This window comes from Mustela nivalis (assembly GCF_964662115.1).
Source record: "Mustela nivalis genome assembly, chromosome: 3".
Lineage (NCBI taxonomy): Eukaryota > Metazoa > Chordata > Mammalia > Carnivora > Mustelidae > Mustela > Mustela nivalis.
In genome coordinates, this window is record NC_139022.1 from 132,297,322 (window position 1) to 132,324,015 (window position 26,694).

Consider the following 26,694-nt stretch of genomic DNA (forward strand, 5'->3'; position numbering starts at 1 on the left):
CTATAGCAACACTTTTTTTTTTAAATCTTGAGGATTATAAATGGCTTTCAAGAGTCTGTGACACTTCTGAAAGTACATGTAGATTTTTGTGTGCTTTTTTTTTTTTTTAAGGAAAGATCCCAGTGCCTTCATTAAATTGTCAAAGGTTAAAGTCAATAATCAAGAATTTGTGTCTTTGCACAAATTATTAAACCAAGGCAGGAATCTGTGGCCTGTTGTTAAAAATGGCCCTCCCGATAAATACCAGTGTTTTCCCCAGGCTCTGTGTCTAGTTCCCTAGACCAGAAAAATAGTGAGTTTCTTTCCTTTTTTTGTTTTTTTTTTTTAGCTTTAGTTGCCCTGCCCTGCGCCAAAAGTGCTGCCCATTGTAAGGCAAAACCACTAAAGTCAGAAATTTAAAGTTTTGACTTCAAAATGGACTTCCAAAATCTCCCAATTCTTGTTCACTAAGGTGGGTGTTTTTGTATTTTGCATTTTGTCCATATATTATAGTATTCTGTCGGAGAGGGTCACTCTTATAAATCATTATGTATTACTCGTTATCTTATTATTTCATTCTCATACACATGGCATTTAATTAACTAGACTTATACTAATAAACATTTAAATTTTACCAATTTTTAAGGAGGGCACGTGATGAGCAGTGGGTATTATATAAGACTGATGAATCACTGACATCTACCTCTACCTGTATTATATATTAATTGAATTTAAGTAAAAATAAATAATTTTTTAAAAGAATTCCACCTATTTTCTTGGCAGAGCAATCACTGTTACAGTGAACACTTTTATTTGTGCCTCTCTGAGCACATGGCCAAGTAGATAATGCGAAGTAGAGTGTGGGTTATAGAGTAGGTACATTAGGAAAGTAATCCATGGTGGCTGAAAGTCAGAAAACATAAATAATATTTTATTATAAATTATATCATCATATCAATAAAACATTTGATGTATATTAATATATATAATAAACATCCAAAATTTATCACATGACTCAAATGTACCAAATGTTCTCAGACACGGTGGTCAGCCTGGAGATATTATCAAATGCTTTTTAAAATGTTATGAGTGCTTAACACTGTGCCCTGGTGTAGTAACTAAGGAAACTCTGAATTTTCTTTCTGGAAGATTTGAAGAAAGGCATTTCTACCTGTAGTAGGTTAAAGATGGATATCGAAAGCTGTAAACCAAAACAATTAGAGGCACACAGACAATGCCAAGCCCATGGCTTCTTTGGTGCTGTAGCTCTCCTCTTAAAACGGGCTCCGAAAGTTAGGGTTGGCATCTCCTCAGCTTTCCCTTGTTTCATGCTGTGAAGCCATTGGGGAGACATTGTATTTGCACAACCCTGGAGCAAGGAAGTTTGCATAAATGAACACTACAAGAGCAAGGTGATGAAAAGGAGTCTGATCTGAGCTCTCCACCCCCTAATGTACGCCAGCCCTGCTCTCAACAAATAGCAGACTTCCCAAAGAGCAAACGTTAAAGATTATTAAAGCTTCATTTCTTAATTTCCATTTTGATTCAAAAATCACAGGAGGCTATGATCTGACTTTATGATTTCTTTTTTCCCCATGCAGCTGGAATGGGGAATCTGACATTTATTAGCTTAAAAGTAGGGTTTTTCTTTATGGCATTAAATATTCTTTTTCATGATGGTGTTTTACTTCACAAATGGCAAATAGATCATGATGTGACCTGCATAGAAATGTTTTCAAAGCAGGTTTGAGGATTCTGAAAAATTCCCCTTATTATGTAATGAGTTGAAATCCCACTCTCTTGTTTGACACACTCTGCTGGCATCACCCATCATATTGGCAAGAGAAAGTTAACTGAACATGGGAAAAAACTTGGTGCTTCTACTTCATATTCAGCAAAGTTGTTTTTCTAAGGAATTCTAAGAATATAACAAAGATCCATAGCTATAAAACCTTTTCATATTTCTTTTCAATCAGGAGTTCATTTATGAAATGCTTACTAAACACTCATGTCGTATGAATCATCAGTCTAAACTCTGTGAGGAATACAAACATGAAATATCCATAGACCTGCTTATGGCAGGGTCCTACTTAGTTTCTTGGATGGGTTCAGATGTCAGGCTCTTTATGTAGTTCAAGTGATGGTATTAATATTAAAAAAAATCCAGTTTCTACCTTCACAGAATTTATAGTCTAGGAAGAATGTAAATGTTAAATAAAAAATTACAGGTATGTAAATTCACAGCCAACTAAAAGTTCTAACCTTGCTTTATAACTTAAAACCAGTTGAGCTCTTGTCCCTCCCTCCCCATCACACAGCCAGCATCCAGTAAGAATAAGTTCCTTGCTTTTCATTCCTCCCCCTTTGTTTCATTCTTTCTCCTATCTTATTTCATTCTCCTTTTCATTTAATATCTATTTATGGAGTGTCTCCTATGTGTCCAGTATTGCATCGAGCAGGAATATCAATGAAGCAAGATACAAAGTGAAACTATGTCCACTAGTGCCATTCTTGGAGCACCTGATGGTCCCAGGGGAGGCTTTCCCTTCAGAGCTCCTGCAGGGTGAGTATGCCTTTTCCTTCTCTGACTGATTGGATTCCTAAGAATGCCCAGGATCCTAAGTCAGAGGGCTGTCCCATGGCAAACAATTTACTGGAACTTGGAGATAGCTGGACAGTGTTTCCCAGGAATGAAGGCTGGTTAAATAGCCAAAGTTTATTAAAGCTCTCTGTACGCAGCTTAAGACAGAATTCAGTCAACTGCCTCTGGTGGCTTTCACTCCATCTTAACTTCCAAGAACCACAGAGATGAAGTAAATGAGCCACAGGAATAGGGATTTCTTCCAGGCTGGAGATATTACAATCCTTCTCTGAATATAAGAGTTGGCTTAAAAGGGCAGCATTCACTATTGAGGGGATAACTCCGAAGAGGTCTTGTGGTTATAATGGTTTTATGATTATTTTGGACCTCTGCAAAGACTCCTGTGTTTGGGTAACTGATTCCATGCTGGAGAGATCACACACACATTCCTTAACATTAGTCTGTGGCTTTGTTTGACAGAATTAAAAGAGCTCTGTGTCCATTCCAGTCGCCCGTCATACCCCAAAACTGTCATTCAGATGACTGTGGATTCTTTCAGAATTAAACTCTGGTTCTTCTATATTTTTTTTAATGATGTATGTAAAAACAGATTGTGAAGTCTACACTGTGTTGAAAAAAGAAGATATTTAAGTCATAGTACTATCCTCCAAAAACCTATATATGAGGAAGTGATATTTGTTAGTTAAAATGCACACATACATAGATACATACATACAAACATACAAACACATATATAAACAAGCAAAGAAACAAGTTGGAAAAGTAGCCACCCCTTTTCTTCTACTGTCAATTGTTCAAGAAATAGTGCCCAAGCACCCATCCTTTAGGAGAAATCTATCATATATGTTGAAAATAAAAGATTCTTAAGTCGGGTCACAGTCTTCTAAGAGCCTTTGGATGAAGAGATGAGATCCATTAATTAATATACATAACACACACACACACAAATAGGTTAGAAAAAATATCAAGGATGACAAAAAGGAATATATTCAACAAATATTTATGAAGTACTGGGTGTATTCTAGGGCCAATATAGAGCTTTTATTGTAGTGAGGTTGATAGATAATAAACAAGTAAATAATCTCAGGGAAGAGGAAGTTCCATGAAGAAAAAATAAAGCAAGATGGGAAAGATAAAATTGTGGAAGTAGAATTATATTTATAAAGAGTGTTGTCAGGAAAGAGGTGATATTTGATATTAGACTATGTGAGAATATGTGCAGGAAGCAGCCATGATCCAGATCACGTAGAGCCCAGCAAATGACAGAAAAGACTTGGACTTTCATTCTAAGTTGGAGAGAGGAGACATTTGGAGGGTCTCAAGGTGAGGACTGACATGTTCTAAGATGCCTCTCCTGTGTTAAGGACAAGGGGTAAGGGCTGAAGAAAGAGACAAGGTGGAAGGCTAATGATGGTGAGCAATGATAATGGCTTGGACCTGGGGTGGCAATGAGGATGACAAGAAGTGAATGAATGATACAATCATTTTGAAGGCAGAATTAATAGAAATTGTCAATAGATCAGAAGTGAGGTGTAAGAGAAGGAAAGAGGGTAAAGATGACACCAGGCTTTCCAGTCTGAGCAATTAGAAGAATCATTAGTTGAATAATTACAAAAATGGCTAACTTGTTAAGAGTAAATATATATATATATATATATATATATATATATATATATATATATATACACACACACACACACACTCAATATATTGAGTATATCAAGAGTATATTGAGTATAACAAGAGTATATCTTGAGTATATCGATATATAGATGTATAGATATATATATCTATATATCTATCTTGACAGAGAGATAGAGAGAGAGCACAAGTAGGCAGAGCAGCAAGCAGAGGAAGAAGAAGCAGGCTCTCTCCACTGAGCAGGGAGCCTGACATGGGACTCGATCCCAAGCACCCTGGGATCATGACCTGAGCTGAAGGCAGCTGCTTAACCCACTGAGCCAACCCAGGTGCCCTGAGGATGTTTGAATCATAGTACAAAACCATATGTTTCCACTAGAATGGATAAAATTTAAGACTGACAACATTATTTGAGAGGGCGTAAAACAATTAGAATTCTCATGCAGTCTTGATGGGAGTGTAGAATGGTTTAACCGCTTTGGAAATCAGTCCAGTACTTTCTCATGAAGTTAAACTTACACTTACTTATGGCCCAGAAATTTATTCATAGGTATATAAACAAAAGAAATAAAAACTTGGGCTTCAGAAAGTTGTATATAAGAATGTTCATAGCAGCTTTCCCTCTGATAGTCCTAGAATAGAGACAATCCAAATTTCCACTGACAGGAGAATATAAACAGTACATTCTCCTGTGGTACATGGAGTACCACTCAGCAATTTAAAGAAGTGAACCATAGCAACATGGATAAATCTCCAAAACACTCTTCTGAGCAAAATAATGTAAATACAAAATAATGTATATTGATTGGTTTCATTTAAATAAAGTTCTAGAACAGGAAAACCTACTCTATAATGGTAACTCGAAAGAGTATGTGCTTCTGGGCTTGTGAGATAGTGAGAGGGTTTTCTGAAATACAGCTTTCTGGAATGATAGAAATAGTCTATATCCTGATAGGGATATGGCTTATATCAGTGAATGCATTTGTTAAAATTGATCAGACAGTACACCTAGGTGTACACTTCACTTCACTAAATAATTGTTAGCCTTCAACTAAAAAATGTTTACATAAAAAAAATTAAATAATGGAGTATTTTAAAAATAAGAGTATAGGTACCCAATGATATATACTACTATGGGTAAAAAGCACAAAACCTCATCTATTTCTATCGATACAAATATGGACTTGTATACAACTAAAAGCAGCATTTTTACATTAAAAAGAATCTGACTTAGTAACTTTTCCTCTCTGACTCAGCACTGATAATAATCAGTAGTAGCATTATCTTGTTTAAATGTTACTGCAGCCTTTATGGTTTATTTTACTTGTCCCACTTCACACATAAACTGAGTATTAGAAAGTAATGTGATGCGGCACCTGGGTGGCTCAGTGGGTTAAGCCTCTGCCTTTAGCTCAGGTCATGATCTCAGGGTCCTGGGATCGAGTCCCGCATCGGGCTCTCTGCTCAGCAGGGAGCCTGCTTCCTCCTCTCTCTCTCTCTCTCTCTCTCTGCTTGCCTCTCTGCCTACTTGTGATTTCTGTCAAAATAAATAAATAAATAAAATCTTAAAAAAAAAAAGAAAGAAAAAAAATTACGTGACTTGCCCACAGACATATCACTATTGACACATAGAGCTGGAAGTTGAATCCTTGTCCATTTTCCTCCAGCTTGTACTTTCAAATACTACATTACGTTTTCTTCCACAGCAAGGACACAGGCACTCTCTAAGAAACCCTTAGTTGTCTCCAGGACCTCAAACAATCCCTCCAGGTGCTGTCCCTGTCCTCCATCTTGCTTTCTTCTGAGGCATCCGGTTTCCATCCTCTCATCTTAGACCTGACTTCAGCCTTCCTTCCTAGCTCCTACAGAGGATGTTTCATTTACCGTGTCTGCTTGGTCTTTGGTTTTATGTTTAGATATTGTCTTTTGGGTCCAGTTTGGCTGAACACTCTGAAGCCCTCAGGCTAGTCCTGCTCCACCAGTGCAAAATACAACAGGCTCTCAGAACCCTCACCTGAGTCCAGATGTTCCAGGCTGGGCCTTTGGATAATTCCTCTCACCATCCAAAGTAGAAATGTTGAACAAGACTTCTTGCTGAATTTGTTTGATGAGGCTAGATATCTACTTCCTTTCCACTAAGAAACTCTAATTTATTTTTTGAGCCATAGAATGGAAATAATTTTGCTATTCATAAATACAAAATTCAAATGTGTTGGATATGAGGAAAAACAGTCCTTATCTACTGGAGGTTTAAAAGTCTGAGTTAGGGCGCCTGGGTGGCTCAGTGGGTTAAGCTGCTGCCTTCAGCTCAGGTCATGATCTCAGAGTCCTGGGATCGAGTCCCGCATCAGGCTCTCTGCTCAGCAGGGAGCCTGCTTCCCTCTCTCTCTCTCTGCCTGCCTCTCCATCTACTTGTGATTTCTCTCTGTCAAAAAAAAAAAAAAAATCTTAAAAGTCTGAGTTAAAGATTCTGAAAATTCAACTACTTTATGTTTTCTAAAATTGAATGATTTCAAAAGGCTAGATCTGGCAAGACAGCAAAAGAAATAAGTAATAGGTTAGAATGTAAAACAAACAACCTTTCAGCAAACTATGCCTTTTAACCCACGGAAAACCTCTGCTGCCTCAGAGAACACAGGTCAATGTATCAGTCTTCCACTTTATTAAATTATTAGTATTAAAAAATAACTCTGAGCAAGCAACAAAACACAGCACAGTGTTTTCTACAAATAGAATTTAATTTGCTATCTCAAGAGCTGCTGGCTTTTATCGCCAAAGGTTGGAGCATGATGTTTTCAGAAAGAAACTTTTTTTTCTCTTTTATCTAGTTTGGAGGAAACATGGCCAACATTAGTTCCAAATATTTTATTTCAAACATAAAGCATAGAACCAATACTAATAAACAACAGGCTCTTATGCCAACATTGGTGCATGTTTTTGTTATTGCATTATATTCCATGAGAGTTATTTTGCATAATTAAATAGAAAAAAAAAAAAACCCTTGAACTTGGAATTATAAAACCGTCACCACAAACCAACAATTCCACTTGATGTGTATTAAGTCATTAAATTTATTGTAAAAAAAAAAAAAATGGAGAGAAAAAAATCTTTTCTTTCTAAATCATTAAAAATTCATGAGGGTTGAAAGCAGAGCAAACAGCCCATACATTTGCTTAAGGAACTACTGCAGAAGAAGGCACTGCAATTCAGGAGAGGAGAAGGGAGTTGGGGAAATTGGAGGGGGAGGTGAACCTGAGAGACTATGGACTCTGAAAAACAATCTGAGGGTTCTGAAGGGGGGAGAGGTTCGGGAAACCAGGTGGTGGGTATTAGAGAGGGCACGGATTGCATGGAGCACTGGGTGTGGTGCAAAAACAATGAATACTGTTACACTGAAAAGAAATTAAAAAAAAAAAAGAAAAGAAGAGAAAATGAGCTTCTCTTGAAATCAGAATGACTGGTTATCAAAATGACTACCATGTGGGCTATTGGGAAGAAAGGACTTATACATTCTGAGAATGTAAATGTTTGTCCCACTGTCCTAGATAAAGAATGTTTGGGATAGGGGGAAGGTAGACCAGCCTTGGTCTAAGGAGTCTCACAGTCGAACAGTTCAAAAGAACGGGCTACCATGGGATCTGTACAAGCAAGCAGATCCAGAAAACACAGGTTGAGTTAGGACCTGGCTTCTGGACAAGAGTCAACCCAATCTGCATCACATTGTCCAACAGCTGAGACAATGGTTTTTCAGCCAGTTATTCCGACATCAGAAGTTATATCATTTATTCATTTGGAGCATTACCACAACTCTTGTGACAATTCATTCTGTCAACATTATGAGTTTGCTCTGAAAAGCTTTTTCTTAATGTGTTATAACTGGGAGGCATTCATGAAATGGGCAGAAGTAGAGAGAAAGAGATCCAAGTTGCTAGGAATGAGATCCATTCAAACTGGTTCAGATAAAAGTGTATCTTTATTGAAGGGGAAGTTAAGATTACCCAGAGATTAGAAACTGAGTTCAGTTAGACTGCTTCGGATCTATATGAGAAAGTGAACTGCCTCTCATGGAGTCACACTGAACCTTTTGGAAGAAGGTACAAGGGAATACAGTAGCTTTCTATTTACTCACCTATTTTCTTTAGTACTCACTAGATATCTGGTCTGTTTTTTCTTAATCTGTGCCAACTCTCCATTTTACTGATGGCTCTGGTGCCCCTCACTAATTTATTTGTGGTGTTGGATGCCATGGCCTAATGGTGGCCCCAAATTTACATGACCCCCCATCTCATCGACTGCCTTTTTCTCTTTTGATTCTTTTTTGTTTTTTAAGGGAATTACTGGTCTAGTTCAGGTCACATATTTATCCCTGGTCCTATCAGTAATGGCCAGAGAAGTTGGTCAGCTTCCCAGTCACCAGGGTGGGAACAGATTCTCTGAGAAGGGGATGAGGCCACAGCAAGCAAATTGACTGTAACATCTACAATCGTACAAGCTATACAGTTAATTCTTAAATAGTCAGGAAGTGAACCTACCGAACAGGGTTGTATGTGTATATCACTTAAATAATTACCATAGTTCTCCAATCCTAAAATGAATATATTTTTTACATTTTAACATTTTTTTCAAAGTGAGATGTAGATTACAATCAACCTGTACATTTAATGCAGTCTAATAGCTGCTATTAACTTGATGATGTATCGTAAGTTTAAGTTTCTTCAAGAATTGGGGAATCACAGAAAGCATGATTCTACTGGCTCACAGTTTTTTCAAAAGCTAAAAATCAAATCTTTTTCTATAAAATTACTATTAAGCACTATTTCCCTAATTGTTCTATATTTGTCTCGTTTTTGTTTGAAAGATGACAATTTCATCATTTCAGCAGTAATTCTCTAATCCCATCATGTTACCCTGTCCTCTGATATTATGCCTTAATCATCTCTCTTTGGATTAACTCATTATTTCAATTAAAGTCCTTGATATATGTCAAAGATGTGCCCCTATTTGTGACAGAGCCATAAAAAATGTATTGCTTTAATGCTTTCTATAAATCAGCAATTCCATTCCCTTAATTATACATTGTTTTTCTCTGGAATCTTTCCAATGTCCAGATTTTGTTTGTTTGTTTGTTTGTTTAACCTAGAAGCGTTTCCAAAATTTAAGTACAAGATGCCAGTATAGGCTGACAAAACTGCCCTTCCTCTTTGGTGATGTTGCCTTACAAACAGTTCCAAGTAAGGCCTTTCCCCTCGCCAGATGATTCAATGTAGAACTAAATTACTTTTAAGTTTCATCCAGCATGCCAACTTGTAGGGCATTTGTCCACCAGTAAAGTCTGACCATTTGGGGTTATTTTTAAATAAAGAGAATCTTTATTTAAAAGTGAATCTTTTACTTTCTTTTCCAGTGGAATTTCCTCTTATTATTTTCCAAACACGTGTGTTATTTAGTCTTCTAGTTAGCAACAGATACCGCAAATTGACGTTAGCAGGAAGTGGGATGGTATGATAAAAAGACAATTCCCCCTCAATCTAAGTTTTAGTTTAGGTTGTGACATGGACATACCATGTGGCTTTAGAAAAGGAGTTAATGTTGCTGGTAAAGGAGTTAAATGGTTAAAAAGGCAAAAAGAGCTAAGAGTCCTTTAGCTCTAACATTCTACATAATCATTTCTTAATGACCTGGTTAAAAGTTTTCGGAGTGCTCACAGGCTCAAGATCACACTAAATCCTGGACCCATGCCTGTAATGCAACACCAGCCCTACATTCATTCCCCATATTCTACACCTTCAGGAAAAGACTATCCAGAATCTATCAAAGTCCCATTCCCTACCAAATGTGTGCACACACAAACACAGATGTACATACACACATATACACACACACACAGTTTGCTTTGGAAGTGAAACTTTATGGAATCCAGTACTATAGGAGGTCAGCTCTTTATCTTTTTTTTTTTTTTCTGATGGATATACACGCAAAAAAGAAATGATGTCCTCATTTTTCACTCTGATAAGAAGATTGCATACTGCCTTCCCTTCTGATAACCTAAAGAAGGAACTATTTGTCTGGAATGATTCAGGCTGTATTCTGATAATCTGGTTATAAAGCTGGTTAATACACCATAAATTTACCTTAATAGACCATGGCCTGCCCTTTGAATTCCTTTTCGTGCTTTTGTTTTTGGACATCACACTTCAGCCTTAGTCCCCTTGAAATGCACCAGCCATACCTGGACTGAATAGTCGCTAATATGTGGCCTCCTCCTGGTTTAGATGTCTAGAACCCCATTTATCTGGAGTCTAGGTGCATTTCAGATCACATTTCTGCTTGCTAAATGAAGAAATCATTGCCAAAAATTGAGTAGGCATGATACCAATTCTAATCTTCTAGGAGGCATATCCTCCTGACCTGCTAAGTCATACAGTGTGTGTTATGCTTAAATTACAGGAGAAATCCCTTGCTACCTTTTGTCAATAGTTATTTTTGCAAAGTCCTCATTACTTTCTGATTCACCAAATTTGTTTTCTTGATTTCTCTCATTAAACACAGGTTTAGAAGTAACTTCAATTGTGTAGCTTTTCTTTCTTTCTTTCTTTCTTTTTTTTTTTTAAGATTTTATTTATTTATTTGACAGAGAGTGAGAGACAATGAGAGAGAGAGAGCACAAGAAGGGGGAACATCAGGAAGAGGGAGAGGGAGAAGAAGGCTCCCCACTGAACAAGGAACCCGACATGGGGCTCCGATCCCAGGACCCTGGGATCATGACCTGAGCCTAGGGTAGATGCTTAACTGACTGGGTCACCCTGAAACCCTGTGTAGCTTTTCTAATGGCTTTCTTCCTTCACGTCTGCCCTCATTCCTAAATAGGTATTCCCCACCCCACCCCCCCGCCCCAAATAGGTCTTTATTCTACCTCGGTCTCTCTCTCTCTTTCTCTCTATCCAGTCTATCTAACTAAGTCTAATGGATTTTGGAAAGTGACTAGTAGCTGGATATCTAGCTTTATTATTGGGTGTGAAGAACATTCTCCCCTCTCTCTTGCCCCAAGTAATATCTCCCCCTCCCCCAAGTACAATATATACCCAATAACTTGTTAGCAGAAACCCAGCATCTCCATTTCCTGACTATTCTAAGATGAAGTCATGCTTGGTCTTTCTTGCCCAGTGGAACCAGAACTCTGATGTGCCTTCCTGAACCTAGACAACTCCCCTACTCCTGCAAAGTGCTGGTTGTTCGGGAACAACCTATATCCCATGGGGCTTCATCCTCACCAGTGTAAATTTCTACTGAAGATCCAATAGTTCATCCATGTTACATTTGGTTTGTTCCAGGGTAAAACTTCCTTGGACTCCCAAATTAGTTTGTATGTATGTATGTGCATGTGATAATTTATTTAAAAAGCTGCTCCCCAAGGCTCAGTGTTGAACCCAGAAGATCTGAATCAGAACATGTTCTAAAGTCCTCTGGCTCTCAAGCCCAGAAGACCCATCCCCTTTACTATGGCAAGGGGCTAAAGTCCCGACCAATGTGTTTCAACCCTCGGAGTTCTTTATTCCAGGAATCTCAAGATCTCTCTTCCACCAAGTGAGTCTGTCAAAGGTACAGATCCAGACAGCTTAGAATTTTTTTTTTTTTAGGAAAGGAGGAGAGACTCAGTCCTGACCTGATAGAAGGTCCCCAGACTCCTATGCAAATGACCTCACTCCTCCTTTGTGCAGCTTAGCCATAGTTTCTTTGGCCGGATACTTTGGTACACACTCTAAATGATCTCCACAGACATTAAAGCATTTTGCTAATGGCTTCTTTCAATGTTTCCCTCTGAGACTCTATCCACACCTGGTTGACTATTTTAACTGTCTGCTTGGCTGGCCAGCTTGGCCCAACTACCACAGTGTGGGTGTGGGTGTTTTTCATTGAATAAACTGCTTTTACCGTTTTTACTGGCTTGACCAGTCAAGCAGATTAAAATAAGTTACATGTGCTTTCAAAAAATTAAACCATTTTTGGCACCTTGATCAGTGGTTTGATGAAATCAGATTTTTACTTGAGTTTGAGACAAGTTAATGCTTAAAATTTCTTTCACCTCTGGACCTCTTCTCCTGTCTATGAAGAACACAATGGACTCGTCAGCCCAGCATTGATTCTCACTCAGTTCATCAGTTTTCTCATCTGTTACTTGGGCATAAAATCTAATGATCCTCAGTCACTGATTAAGATAAAGGTTTTTGAACATAGTGGAATCCCCAGGGATCCTTATCCTTCCTTTGCCCCTGACTAGCCACATGATCTTGGGCAAATTACTTCACCTTCTTTGTGCCCTAACCCTCAACTGTGAAATGGTAGCATTAATAGAACTTGCCTGATAGGGCTGTTATGAAGAATAAATTAGAGAATGCGTGAAATATCAGAGTCAACATTAAACAATAATAACAGCTAAAATTTACAGACCATTTCCTATGAAGCAGATCCTAAGCCAACAACCTCTTAGATTATTACATTTAATGGCATCTACTATTTTTATTTGTCCAAGTTGTTTAAATTTCACAAATATTTGGTCATTACTCAGTGATTAGGGCTTTTGTGGATATAAAGATTACCAAGGTAAAATTCCATAATGAGTTTATAGTCTAAAGGGAAGAGTAAGACAAAGACACACACAAAAAAGCATGTTGAATGGTGAGTCCATGAGTGATCCACAAAGTGTTACAGCAACAGAAAACAAAAGAGAGATGACTTCTTTAGGGGCCTCGGAGTTTTTAGGAGGCCTTCTTGAAGGAGGTGATACTTAAATGATGGATTTGTTTAAACAGGTAACAGTCAAAACAAGAATAAGAAATTAACAGTAATAATAGCAGCTAACACTTGCAGAGTGCCTCTTGCATTCCAGGTGCTATGAGAAGCATTTAATCAACCTCATGAGTTAGGTATTATTGATCTCATTAACTCACCTCTTGAATTAAGTATTATTATCATCCCTCATATTATTCTCAAGGCTGAGAAAAATAAAATAACTTTCCCCAGAACACATATGCTGTAAGGTCAAGTCAGGATTTGAATCCAGAGCCTGAGTTCCCAACCACCACAAAAAGACCGCTTCCAGGTAGTTGGGAAGGGAGTGGCAGGAAAACTGACAGGACAAGTACAAACTTGTGTGCTCAAGGGTGCACACAACTTGAAGTGTTTACACTTGGCTGGTTTACACTTGGCTGCAGGAGGGGATGAGTGAAAAGCAGGGGCAGGAGAGAAGGTTAAGCATATCAGCTGAAGTCCCCTACACAGAGACGTGGCTTTCAGGAAAGCTGTCAGCAGAAGTCGCAGTCAAAGATGTACTTGAAGAAGACTCATTTGGAAAGAAGCTTCACTAAGGCTGAACTGGGAGGGCCTGATGACTGGCTGGGTTCAGGGAGACAAAGGTCAAGGCTGGCGTTGATGATTCCCAAATTTTCATTGGAACTAGTTTGGAGGATACAACCCAGGGGAAAGCATGTTGATAATTAGCACATGTCGATCACATGTAAGATTATCCATTTCTCTCACGGTCTTCTCAAGTTGTACAAAAGCACTGGGGTCATTATCCTTTTCTCTCACTAAAGAAGGCTAACATTCCTCCAGAGTCTCTCCTGATAAAATTGGGGACACGGAAAAGCCTCCCAATGTCCTTTCTGGAAATCATACATCCATGTAGTTTTCTTAACCAAGAACATAGTACTCATTAAGGTGACTGGATTCTCCCCGGCTTTTGCATCCTTTACCTTGGAGGTAAAATAGAAATACATGGCACAGGGGGGCCAGAATTTGATCCTTGTCATTTCCAATTACATCACTGTGGGCCAGGTCACTGATTTCTGTGCACCAAATTATCTCACTTAATCCTCTTAACTAATCCTTGAGGCAAGCATGGTTAATCCAATTTTGCAGAATAGTAAACTGAGGTTCAGAGATGTGAAGTAACTTACAAGTGGTAGAGCTTCAGTTTAAACTCACATCCATTGAGCTCAAAAGTTTGGGGTTATCAGTTTAAAAAAAAATAGCACTCATTTCTTTGCAGTAATGAGAGTCTCTATTTTAAGTTTTCTGAAGTATTATGTGCATCTTCTCAGGTAGCCTTCCAGTTCTTCCTAATCATTTAACATGTAAGTTTCCAGAGCAATTTTCCCAAACATCTTAGGTTTGCTGAAAGAGGCTCTTGCATAATTCCAACCCCTGGCCAAACTCTTAATGATGTTATTTCACACCATATGCATTGAGGTTGGCCTGAGTCAGCCACTTTTCTCACTTTTTTCTCCTCCCCCTACCCCCTTCTTTTTAAGTCAATATTCATTTTAAATGCAAGAAGTCAGCCTCCTTTTTAGCTGACAAGGCTGGTTGTTCACACACCTTTCAGGTGCATAACTGACAAGTGTCCACTTAGGTGTGGGGCTGACTATAAACAATCTTTGGAGATATTCAAAGGAAAAAGGCAGAGGAACTAGCAATTTGCTGAGCAAAGGATGTGGTGATCTTTAGAGCCAAAGTGATCCCCCAAAACCCTCTTGATTAGGAAGGGTGAGATTGGCAGTCTTCAGGCATCTCAACTCCAGCCCCGTGTCCTCTTTCCTGGTTGTTTCCTGCAGTGAAAAAAAAAAAAAAAAATCTGCACACCTTCAGCAGTGAGGAACCCCTCTTCCAGATACAATGCTTCGCCCAGCCCAAATCCTACTGTTCCTTTTCCCTCCTGGCTCGCTCACTAACTCTCTTTCTGGGAAAAATGCATGCCTCGTGGTATTTTGATTCTGGCTGCACATCTGAATCACTGGGGACCTTTAAAAAATGCCAGTACATTGGGCCCTCTCAAGACTGGTTAAATTAGTGTCTCTGCAGGTGGGTCCAGGGCACTCATTCTCTGGGCAGCGTACAAGTTGGGAACTTTGTAGAATATCCCTCAGTTTGGGCTTGTCTGATGTTTTTCTCATGGTTGGACTGCTGTTATAGGTTTGAAGAGGAAGACCGCAGGGCAAAGTGCCCTTCTCATGACAGGATATTGCTGTTCTCATCACAACTTTGGGCTCTGCTATGATAGAAGAGCTACACTATAATGGTTCTGAAGTCAGATGGCCTGACCTCATACCCTGGCCCAACTACCTATACACACATGACCTCAGGCAAGTCCATTTTTCTCTCCAAATCTTAGATGCTTTATTCATAGACTGGATTAACAATCCTTATGCATTTGTAGTATTTATAATAGTACCTGGCACATGTTAAGTATTAAACAAATGATAAACATTATTATTATTTTTTATTAACCATTACCTTGGGCAAAGTTCTCCCATGCTTCCTTAAATATGAAATATAGGAACTGAACTAGATGATATTTAAGGTGCTTTGAAGTTATAACCTTGGATTCTGGATGAAACTTTTCAGATTGTTTGCGAATGAAAAGAAGACAGACTCATCAATGCATGCTGCTTTATAATTCCTCATCCTAATTTGCTGATTACCTTTTGTAACAGAAAGCTGAATTAGCAATTCTGTCAATACAAGTTAAGTTCTTCTGTATCTCAGAAGCAGCTACAATATATAGGAAAACACTAGACATAGAGTTAGGAAATATGAGTCCAGTTAGGGATGGGAGTTGACACGACTAGTTGTTAAGTTAGGTTGCAGTTGTGTTTCAGTGGTAGAGATGGGTTTACCTTGACCCAGCCATGCACCCTTGAGTGGGCCACATGGGGACAATCATGGTAGGTGAAGGGCTGGATGAGGGATAAGAGTTGGGATGATGGAGATGAGCAGAGTGTGGCAGAACAGAGTAAGGAAAAGAATCACCTACAGGAGCCCTTGGCAATTCCATTCTAGCAGGTGGAATTCAGCTATCATAGCTCCAAGGTTCTCCCTAATGTGTGGCTGGCTGTTCAACTGAAGGATGAACCCCAGATTCCTCACCTGTAAAATAAGGATAATAATTCCTGGCTCCTGGAATTACTAAGCAACTTTAATGAGGCCATATATTTAGAAAAGCTTTACAAACATAAAAAATGCTATTCAGATGTATTGTTATTTGTGAATATCTCAGATGGAAAACACTGAGTAGTAAGTGGAGGTAGGCTTATTGTCTTTATAGAAAACATATATTCTTCCTATCTACAAAGGTCAATGATGTGGCCCAATGCATGAATGCTGCAGAAGCAAGTCCAGCTTTATACCATGTTTAGGAAGTTTCTCTCTTATAAATCTTGGGGCCACTGGGGCAAACCTTGTACCAACTCAGTGAATAGAAGATGTATAGGGGTCTAGATTCAGCAAGGTTGGGAAGTAATCGCAAACTTGCTTCTCTCAGATAAGAGCCTCTGTTAATTAACATTTTAAATTTTAATGTGTCAGTAATTTAGGATACCAGTTTGCTTGGGTTGTGATTTTTTTTCCTTCCTCCTATGAAGAATAATTTCACAAGGGTAGAATCACTGAGCAGGGCATTTGTGTAAAGTTCATTAGAAAGGTGAGTTGAAGTTAATTTGCCTCAGGATGTCTGTTGTTTTGTTGCAAAGCCTGGTTTCTGATTCTTATTTTAATCCTTGTCCTATAAGATTCAGGGTGATGAATCTGATCCCCAAACTTGAGACATGTGGCTTAAAATTGGGATTATTCTGAAAATAGGGCATGAAATGCAAGTAAGAGGTTTTACTATTCAATTATTGCCCAGGTTAATGCATTTGGATTACACCTAAAATGAACCAATGTAGTCACTAAGAAGGTGAAAATGTCAATAAGCTTTTTGTTTCATCTAGAGCAGAGGTTGGCTAACTATAGCCCATGAGCCAAATCCAGCCCTCCTCCTGTCTGTAAGTAAAAGTTTTATTGGAACAGATTCATGCCCATTTGTTTTCTTGTTGTCTAGGGCTGTTTTTGGACTACAACAACAAAGTTGAATAATTGTGACAAGACCGTAGACTCTCAAACCCTAAAATGTCTATGGTCTCCCCCTTTATAGAAAAAGTTTATCAACATTAGACCTGAGATAATTTCAGGCATTTTATTTTTTTTTAAGATTTTATTTATTTATTTGACAGACAGAGATCACAAGTGGGCAGAGAGGCAGGCAGAGAGAGGAGGAAGCAGGCTCCATGCTGAGCAGAGAGCCCGATGTGGGGCTCGATCCCAAGACTCTGGGATCATGACCTGAGCCAAAGGCAGTGGCTTTAACCCACTGAGCCACCCAGGCACCCAATTTCAGGTATTTTAAAGCAAACAGTCTTATTTTTAGTAGTTATATGTTTTTTTTTTTTTTTTTTTTTAGTAGTTATATGTTTATTTTAATATCTATTAGAAAAAAGATCAAATTGCCCAATACATATTTTTACATATTTTGTTGTTGTTAAGAACTAAAGAATAATATATAGAGAGAAAATTTTAAGTTAATTTAAGGAAAAATACTAAATTAATAATGCAATTAAAAAATGATGACTGTAGGCAAAACTCTGATATTTGATAAACACAGATACAATGAGCACCAAAACACTTTGATTTTTATATTTCTCTCATTCTAAGAAAATTCAGCCAAAGAAAGGTTTTTAACAAATATACTTTCAACATATTCCTTATTTTAGTTTTAAAACAATTTGGAGCAGGAATTAAATAGGTAACAATAATGACTTCATACATATGAAGATGAGACATAGATGAACGTTTCCTTTGCAATCACACAGTCATAAGCAAATCTGTTTTGGGGGAGGAGACAAAATAGAGTTTTGGGGGGTTTTTTGTTTGCTTGTTTGTTTTGGTTGAGGGTTCTTAATTCTAATCTTTGCTTGTCAGAAAATGGTCTTGGTTTACTGGAAAGACCCATAAGGTCTGATAGCAGAGAGTCCTTCAGCTGTCATGTGACCATGGACATAAGACTTAGCTGATCTGGCCCCGCCACCTATACTCAAATACAAAGTCTCAAGTCAAAACCACAATAAGATCTTACCTCACACACGCCAAAATAGCAAAAATCAAAAACATAAGAAATAGCAAGTGTTGACAAGGATGTGAAGAAAAAGGAACCCTTATGTCCTGTCAATGGAAATGAAAACTGGTGCAGCCACTGTGGAAAACAGAATGGAAGTTCCTCAAAAATTAAACACAGAATTACCATATCACCCAGTAATTCCACTACTGGGCATTTACCAAAAGAAAACAAAAGCAGTAACTAGAAAACATATGTGCATCCTTATGTTTATTACAGCTTTGTTTATAATAGCCAAGATATAGAAGCAACCCAAGTATCTATCAACACATGAATGAATAAAGAAAATGTATACACACACACACACACACACACACACACACACACACACACACATATGCATTACTAAGCCATAAAAAAGAATGAAATCCTGCCATTTGCAACAACATGGACAGATCTAGAGAGTACACTGCTAAACAAAATAAACCAGTCAGAGAAAGACAAATACCACTCAATTTCACTTGTATGTGGAATTTAAGAAGCAAAACAAACCAAAAAAACCCCACAGACTCTTAAATGTAGAGAACAAACTGATGGTTATCAGAGGGGAGGATGGTGGAGGGATGAGTGAAATAGGTAAAGGGGATGAAAAGTACACTTAAGGAGGGTCTGGGTGGCTCAGTTGGTTAAGAGTCTGCCATAAACTTAGGTCTCGAACCCAGGGTCCTGGGACTGAGCCCTGCCGGCCTGCTCAGTAGGAGAGTCTGCTTCTCCCTCTGCCCCTCCCTCCATGCTTGTGCACTCTCTTTCTCTCCCTTTCTCAAATAAATGAATAAAATCTTTTTTTAAAAAGAGTACATTTATGGTGATAAGCACTGAGTAATGTATGAATCACTATATTGTATACCTAAAACTAATATAACACTGTATGTTAATTATACTGAAATTTAAAATAATAATAAATTTTTTAAAAAATACAAAACCTTAAAAAAACCCCACACATATAGCCCCTATAATATAAACTGCCTTGAACTTACTTTAAACACGTGGTTCTCTAAGAGTATGCATTGGAATATTTGTAGGCTTAGTTTTGTTTGTTTGGTTGTTTGTTTGTTAGTAGTTTGGTGACCAAATAGCCTTAAGAAAGAAAGATTTGAACCTGTTCAAATTTACTGCAGGATTTTTCAAGATCTGCGTAGACATGGAGGACACAACTGCTCAAACCTACCAGAACACAGAACTCTTCCCATTGAGCATTTTAGAAAATACCACTTCTAAGGATCTAGATGAAAGTGGCTATCAATATGATTCAGAATCTAATATTTATTTCATTTTGACATTTGGGGGAATTCCCTTTTAGGTGTATCAACTTATGGAGACAAATTTCATGATAGTAAATGGTACAGCTTAAAAACATGAAAGAACTTGTATGCAAAGAATACTTGGAAATACTAAAAAATTTTTAAAGAAAATACTTTTAGAAGGCTGATTAAAAATAAATGCCAACATTCTTTAAAATGTGCATTATCTTTAAGTAAAAAATTCTACTTTTACAAATTTATCCTTTGGAAAAAATCAGAGATATGTGCATAAGAAATTTACTCGAGTAATTTATAATACTGAAAAATTGGAAACAATTTAAGTGTTCAATAATAGAAAATTGTTAGGAGGGTTTAAATATATTAGAATATTAAGCAATAAAAATCATACTACTATTGACATAAGAGATTGTTCATGATATATATCTAAGAGGAAAAATACTATTAAATAGTATTCGTAGTATCCTACTTGTATCTTTTATAAAGCTATGTAAGTGAATATACATGAATAACGTTAAAAAGACTTACAGAAAGTATAAATAGTGGGATTATTTGTGGTGATGAAATTATGGAGTAAGTTCTCCTTCTTTGTGTTGAAATGTTTTCCAACTTTTTTGCATTGAGCTTATATAGGAGAGAAAATGATGCATTTAAAGCAGAAAATCCTATAGAAAATAGATTTCTCTTTATATCACTTTTTTCCGAAAGAATTTATGATATGACACATTTTGCAAATACACTAAATTATTTCTTGCTAGAATCCGATAAGATTTTCTCCCAGGTGCAAGTTTGGCTAAGGATGATACCAGAACCCTGGAGGCTTCAAACACTCTTCTTGTTTCATTCTGTTCAGAAACATGTCAACATGAGGAATGGCTGTGCCCACATCTCAAGAAATGACCTGTGGTTTATAATCCAGGTAAACAATTTCCGTGCAGCACATCAAAGCCCTGACTCAGCTTGTCCTATATAACTGTTCCACTTATATATTGTCACGATCTCCACAGTCTTGTCACTTCCTTCCCCATTCCTATTCCTTCTAACCCTACAATGCCAGAAGTAAAGTATCTGAATCAGAGTTGATGGGGTAGGGATTTTCTTAAGCCGGAGAGTGTTCCAACCAGAACAGTTGCTTCTATATAAGGTAGTTAGCTCTTTCTTCACCTTTTTGGGCAAAATTAAACCAACATGCCCAAATCTCTGTCCACAGAATTTTAAAAAATTCTCCCAGTGTCATACATTATTTAAATTTGTGTTCCTGCTGCATGCCAATGTCCTAAGGTACTCTGCCATGAATTCACTGTGTGACTTGGGTAGGAAGTCTCTCCATTCTGAACCTCAATTCCCTTGCTTATTTAATGAAGTGATGAGACTTACTCAACAAATATTTATTGTGTTTTCTACTCTGGGGTTAAAGGTTCATAAGAGAGTTTTAGCTCTCATCTTAATGGAGTTTACAATTTAGTAAAATGGGCACATATATATGTGCATATGTCCCTTATACATATGTGTTGTTATTTTTTTCTAGTAAATCCAAAGGACTATGGACAGTATTACAGAGGATAAAGTGTAGAGATTCTACTGGATCCACAGAAGGGGCATCTAAGCCAGATTCACAAAGTCAAGAATAATTTTCTAGAGCTAGTGACATCTAAGAAATGACATCCGGAAGACATACCAAAATATGAGTAAGAGTTAGTGAAAAAGAAGTAATGGAAGGAAACAATAGCCCACCCAAATCCCAGAAACTAGAGGATGAGTGAGTAATTCAAGAGAGTAAAGGAAATTCATATGGCCAACATGAGGGTGCAAGATAGAAACAGAGCAAGATGGGGCAGACCATGTTCAAGAATCCAGATCAGCACTGTCCAAGATATATAATTTGAGCCACATAGGTAATTTTAAATCTACTAGTAGTCACATTTTAAGAAGTAAAAAAGAGCTGGTCAAATTTAATAATATATTTTAGTTAACCCAATATATCTAAAATATTATTTCAATATAAAATCAATATAGAATTATTAATATATTTTACATCCTTTTTTTCTAATAAATCTTTGAAATCTGATGTTTACATTTATAATTCATCTCAATTCAGGTTCACCACATCTCAACGACTCAACAGGCACCTGTGGCTAGAGGCTAATGCAATGGACAGCACAGGTGTAGACGTCATCTTTATGCAAAGCCACCGTAGGGCTATAATGAGGAATGGGATATGAAGATCACCCACGCTGCTCTGTGGATAATGGATTTGATGGGAAAAAGTGGGAACAGGGAAATCAGAAAGGAGGAGATCATAGACTCTAAAGGAGACATTAAGGTAATGTCAGGGAGAATAAACAGACTTCCGTGGATTATTCAGGAGGTAAACGTAACCATTTTGACATGCACGTTAGCCTATGCAGCATCCAGACCCAAGAGCTACTTCACAAGGCAACATGATGTTTTCACTTCTTCCTATCTGACCTCATCAAGCTGGAAGCCCCAGACCTAGGTGAAAAGTCAAATGGGTTTTCTAGAAGTCAGGCAGAGAATGGTTTGGGGAAATGGTGTGTTTGTTGTTTCGACCCTTTTTTCACCGTTCAGAGTGAGCTAGAAGAATCATCCAGAAAGTCTGAGATGTTGCTGCTTTTTTTCACGCTTCTGTTGCTGACACACTGGATCTAACAGGAGGAGACAGAGAAAACTGCTTCTTAGGGGTGATTACAGTCAGAAAGGGGCTTGAAGAGACATTCCCAGGCCCCATATTTCTTTTGCCACCAGTAACTTCCAAATCAAATGAGCTCAAGCTGCAGATCAAAATGAGATTTTTCTTATTGACTTCCCCGAAAGCTGAGCAGGCTCTCTGCAAATCGAGTCATGTGTATCCTGCATCATCATCAACCATTGCCGATTGCGGGGATGTCGGAACTGGGCTGATGTGGGCAAATATGTCACTGATGCATGAGGCCAGGGAAAATCCAGCTCTTATTGGCCTGGCAGTGCTGACCTGATTTGTCCATCAATGAAGAGCAAATGCAATTTGCAAAACACATAGAACTGATAAGAGGTTACAACAAGGTGGGGCTGGAGTCACATCTCTAAGAGCAGGCATGCTTGAAGAGGAGACAAAGCATATTTCAAGCTCAAAATTGGATAGGCAGTGTTTCTTAAAGTCTGCTCTGTATATATCACCTTTCTCATAATCACCTGAGGAGTTTGTTAAAAATACACATACCTGGATCTAACCCCAGGCCTGCTGAAAGGGAGTGTCTGGGGGCTGGGGCTGGGGCACTTCATGTTAAACAAGTTCCTAGATGATTCTTACTCATATTAAAGTTTAAGAATTCCTTGAAGAAAGAAAGCAGGACAAGAGTATTTCCACTTGTTGTTTTTTTTTGTTTTTTTGGAAAAAGTACTGAATTTGGCATCAGTCTACCTGATCCTTTATTCAGACATGGCTGCCAACTGGCTGGATGACATCATAGCAAGGAGAAAGAAAATAGGATGTGAAGTCAAAGGGGCACAGACCTACCTTCTTTGCAAGAACTGTGTGATGGTGGTTAATAGTTGAGCTTAGCCTTACTGTCATCACTGGAAGATGTAGACATTGGCTCTGGTGATCTTGAAAAGTCAAGCTCTAACATACTAGCTCTGATATTCTATTTCTTTAGATCACCTAACCTCAGTTCCTTCATCAGTAAAATGGGCAGGTTATCTTCTCTTTGAGCTAGGCTCTTTTGGGGATTGAGTGAAACACTGTTTATATATATATTTTTAATTTTATTTTATCTTTTCAGTGTTCCAAGATTCATTGTTTATGCACCACACTCAGTGCTCCATACAATATGTGCCTTCCTTAATACCCACCACCAGGCTCACCTAACCCCCACTCCAAAACCCTCAGTTTGTTCCTGAAAGGTTGACACATACATGAAGTGGTGGTATGAACCTGAAATAGAATTACCTCCACTTAGGATATTATTTGTCTTTATACTATTTCTATACTGGTAAAGTCCCCATAAAAGCATAGTATTTCTTTTTAATAAAGCACAATACAAAGTAAAAAAAGAATAATTTTTCTCATTTACTATAAATTACACTAACATGAAATGGGCCAAATTAACTTCTGCTGACTGTCTCTAACACAACCATTAGCCTTGCAGAAACAAAGAAATTCACTCCAAGATAGTCAAGGTTTTCTGTCCACATATGCAAAAAACAACCTCATTAATGACTGTGCCTTAACTTGGCATTGAAGTCTATCAATAATTTGGCCACTGGCCCCCTTACATGTAGCCAACACTAGCAAAATTTCAATACTTGATAACATGCCTTGTGCTTTTTACTTCACGACTTTGCATTTATCTCATGCCATATTCCTGGCTTAAAATGTCTTGCTTCTCATCATCCGCCTGTCAAACTCTTACCTATAAAAATATCATGGATGTATTCAAATATTTAATTTTATATGTTGAGTTTGAGTCTGTGTATAAAATCAAAACAAACATACAAACAAAAATAGTTGATAACCAAATATCCAACAGTAAGAGACTGATTAAGTAATACGGTCATACAATAGAGTACTATATACCAGCCATATGCTGTTGTAAAGAATATTTAATGGCACGGAAAGATGATCATGATATATGGCTGAACAAAAGTACCATTTAAAAAATCATCAGTAAGTACAATAGAGAACATAGGAGGAGAACAAACCCTGTGTTGGCTGGTCCCTAATTTTTTATCACATCATAGAAAATGTATTGTATAGCCACACAAAGAAGAATGGAAAAGCAGGAAAGTTCTCAGCACTAACACAGCCAGACCTCATGCACTGTTCAAAACTGTGACAATGCTCTGCAAGAGGTAGTCAGATACTCCAGGGACTGATAGTCTATCATGAACGCAGCTTCTCTTAACCTCTGCTGATCTCTCAGTATCTTTCTACTGTCATTTGTGTGTTTCAAATTCAAAAACATGAATTGGAGGGACACCTGGGTGACTCAGTGGGTTAAAACCTCTGTCTTCGGCTCAGGTCATGATCCTGGGGTCCTGGAATCGAGCCCCACGTTGGGCTCTCTGCTCAGTGGGGAGCCTGCTTCCCCCTCTCTATCTGCCTGCCTCTCTGCCTACTTGTAATCACTGTCTGTCAAATAAATAAATAAAATCTTAAAAAAACAAAAACATGAATTGGAGGGTCTGATTCAGTCGCTTAGTCATCACCCAATATGGAGCCCCTTGTACTAAAAAGAGCTCTCAGGCTAGACCAGTTCATGGCCTGTGGTCTGCTCAGCCTATAGACAGATGTCTCTAACCTTGATCCAATTACTCATGTGCAGGATAGCATAATCATATGACACAAACCTGGAATGTATGTGCCAAGCTCTGCCATGGCTGCCACTCTCAGAAGCTTCTTTTTTTTTTTCCCTAAAGATTTTGTTTATTTATTTGACACAGACAGAGAGATCACAAGGAGGCAAAGAGGCAGGCAGAGGGGCAGGGGGAAGCAGGCTCCCCACTGGGCAGAGACCCCCGATGCGGGGCTCGATCCCAGGACCCTGAGACCATGACCTGAGCCAAAGCCAGAGGTTTAACCCACTGAGCCATTCAGGCACCCCATTCTCAGAAGTTTCTAAGAGCATGGCAAGGACTCAAAGATGCATGTCTCCTCTCCAGTACATTCATCAAATAATATTGGTTGTTTGGCCTGAATGGTGAAGGAGAAATGAATCCATTAGGATTAGATTTGGTTCCCTGTGACAGAAAGCCAAAAATTATAATAATTTAAATACATGGGGGTTTATTCTCTCAAGAGGAAGAAATCTGGAGATAGCAAGTCAAGGCTTGGTATGACAATTTGCAAAGTCATTAAGAATTTAGGAGCATTCTAACTTTTCTGCTCCTTATCCTAGCACATAATACAGAAGTCATTATTTCTACTCATTAATAGTTTTTCCTCTATCATTTCAAACACATGGTAGGATTGTACTTCCCTCCTCCTTTGAATTTTCGTGTGACATGTAACTTGCTTTGACAAACTGTGAGGAGAAATAACATGTATCTCTTTCATGCAGAAGTTTTAAGAGCCAGTGCACAATTCTTTATATATGTGAAAGCACAGATCAAGAGGAAACCTCCATCAGCTGGTGACAGCACATGTTCTTTGCTGAAGTCTATTAGACATTTAGGTGAGGAAGAAGTATAAAGCCACAGAGATTTGGGGATTAGTCTTATTGTAGCATAAACTAGTCTATCCTCACTAATATATAAGGACATTTTCAAAGTGACTTCCTGGTCTACCTTGACTGCTGGATACTTAACCATCACCTTTATATCAGGTGTCAAGAAAGAAAAATGGGGAAGGGCAAGAGAGCCAAATCTCCCAGGGAATTAATCTCTCTTACGGAGCCTTCTGGAATTTCCACTTTTTCACTTATATCTCATTGGCCAGAATTTAATTTCATGGGTAATGTGTCTGTCACAAAGTTGGCTGGGTATTGTAGTATTTGGTGGTGGTGAGGGGGACATTGCCACCCTGAATGTAATCAAGGCTATTTTATTAAGAAAGGAGGGAAAGGATATTGGGTAATCAACCCAAAGCATCTATAAACATGACTAACTTTCCTTTTCTTCTTCTTTTTTTTTTAATATTTTATTTATTTATCTGTCAGAGAGAGAGCACAAGCCGGGGGAGCACCAGATGGAGGAAGAAGCAGGCTCCCCAATGAGCAGGGAGGCCAATGTGGGGCTTGATCCCAGGACCCTGGGATCATGACCAGAGCCAAAATCAGAAGCTTAACTGGGCCACCCAAATATCCTTCTTCTCTTTTTTCCCCCTGATTTTATTTACTTATTTGAAAGAGAGAGAAAGCAGGGGAAGGAACAGAGCAGAAGGGACAAGGAAGGAGAAAGAATCTCAACAAGGGGCTCAATCTCATGACCCCACGATCAAGACCAGAGTCAAAACCAAGAGTCAGATGCTCAAAAAAGTGAGTCACACAGGTACCCTTCTTTCTTTCTTCTTTTCTTTACAATTCCCTGATTTTTTTGTTTGTTTGTTTGTTTTGTTTGTTTGTTTTGTTTTGTTTCTGAAAGACCTGTAGTAATTTCATATGAGAAAAAAAAATTGGCAACCTCTCATTTATCCATTAGGACAACTCAAAAACTACGTACTTCATGAAGGCTTCCTTTATCAACCTAATAGAAGCCCAATCTCCGTCCTATGAATTCTCCTTAAATCT

General features: G+C 38.2%; 2 long non-coding RNA genes across 4 annotated transcripts in view; one reads left to right on the plus strand and one right to left on the minus strand.

The window, feature by feature from the left end:
- The window catches only part of LOC309861777, a 128,422-nt gene that overhangs the window by 7,403 nt on the left and 94,325 nt on the right, over positions 1-26,694 (minus strand). The window lies entirely within an intron of this gene.
- LOC309861776 lies at positions 133-26,426 on the plus strand. Of its 3 annotated transcripts, XR_014310199.1 has the most exons (7): positions 133-451; positions 2,424-2,542; positions 15,194-15,363; positions 20,322-20,387; positions 21,567-21,791; positions 25,575-25,641; positions 26,125-26,426. It is a non-coding gene; the product is annotated as an uncharacterized lncRNA (long non-coding RNA). The 3 variants fall into 3 exon arrangements; XR_014310200.1 differs by lacking the exon at positions 25,575-25,641; XR_014310201.1 differs by lacking the exons at positions 25,575-25,641; positions 26,125-26,426 and adding an exon at positions 25,528-25,565.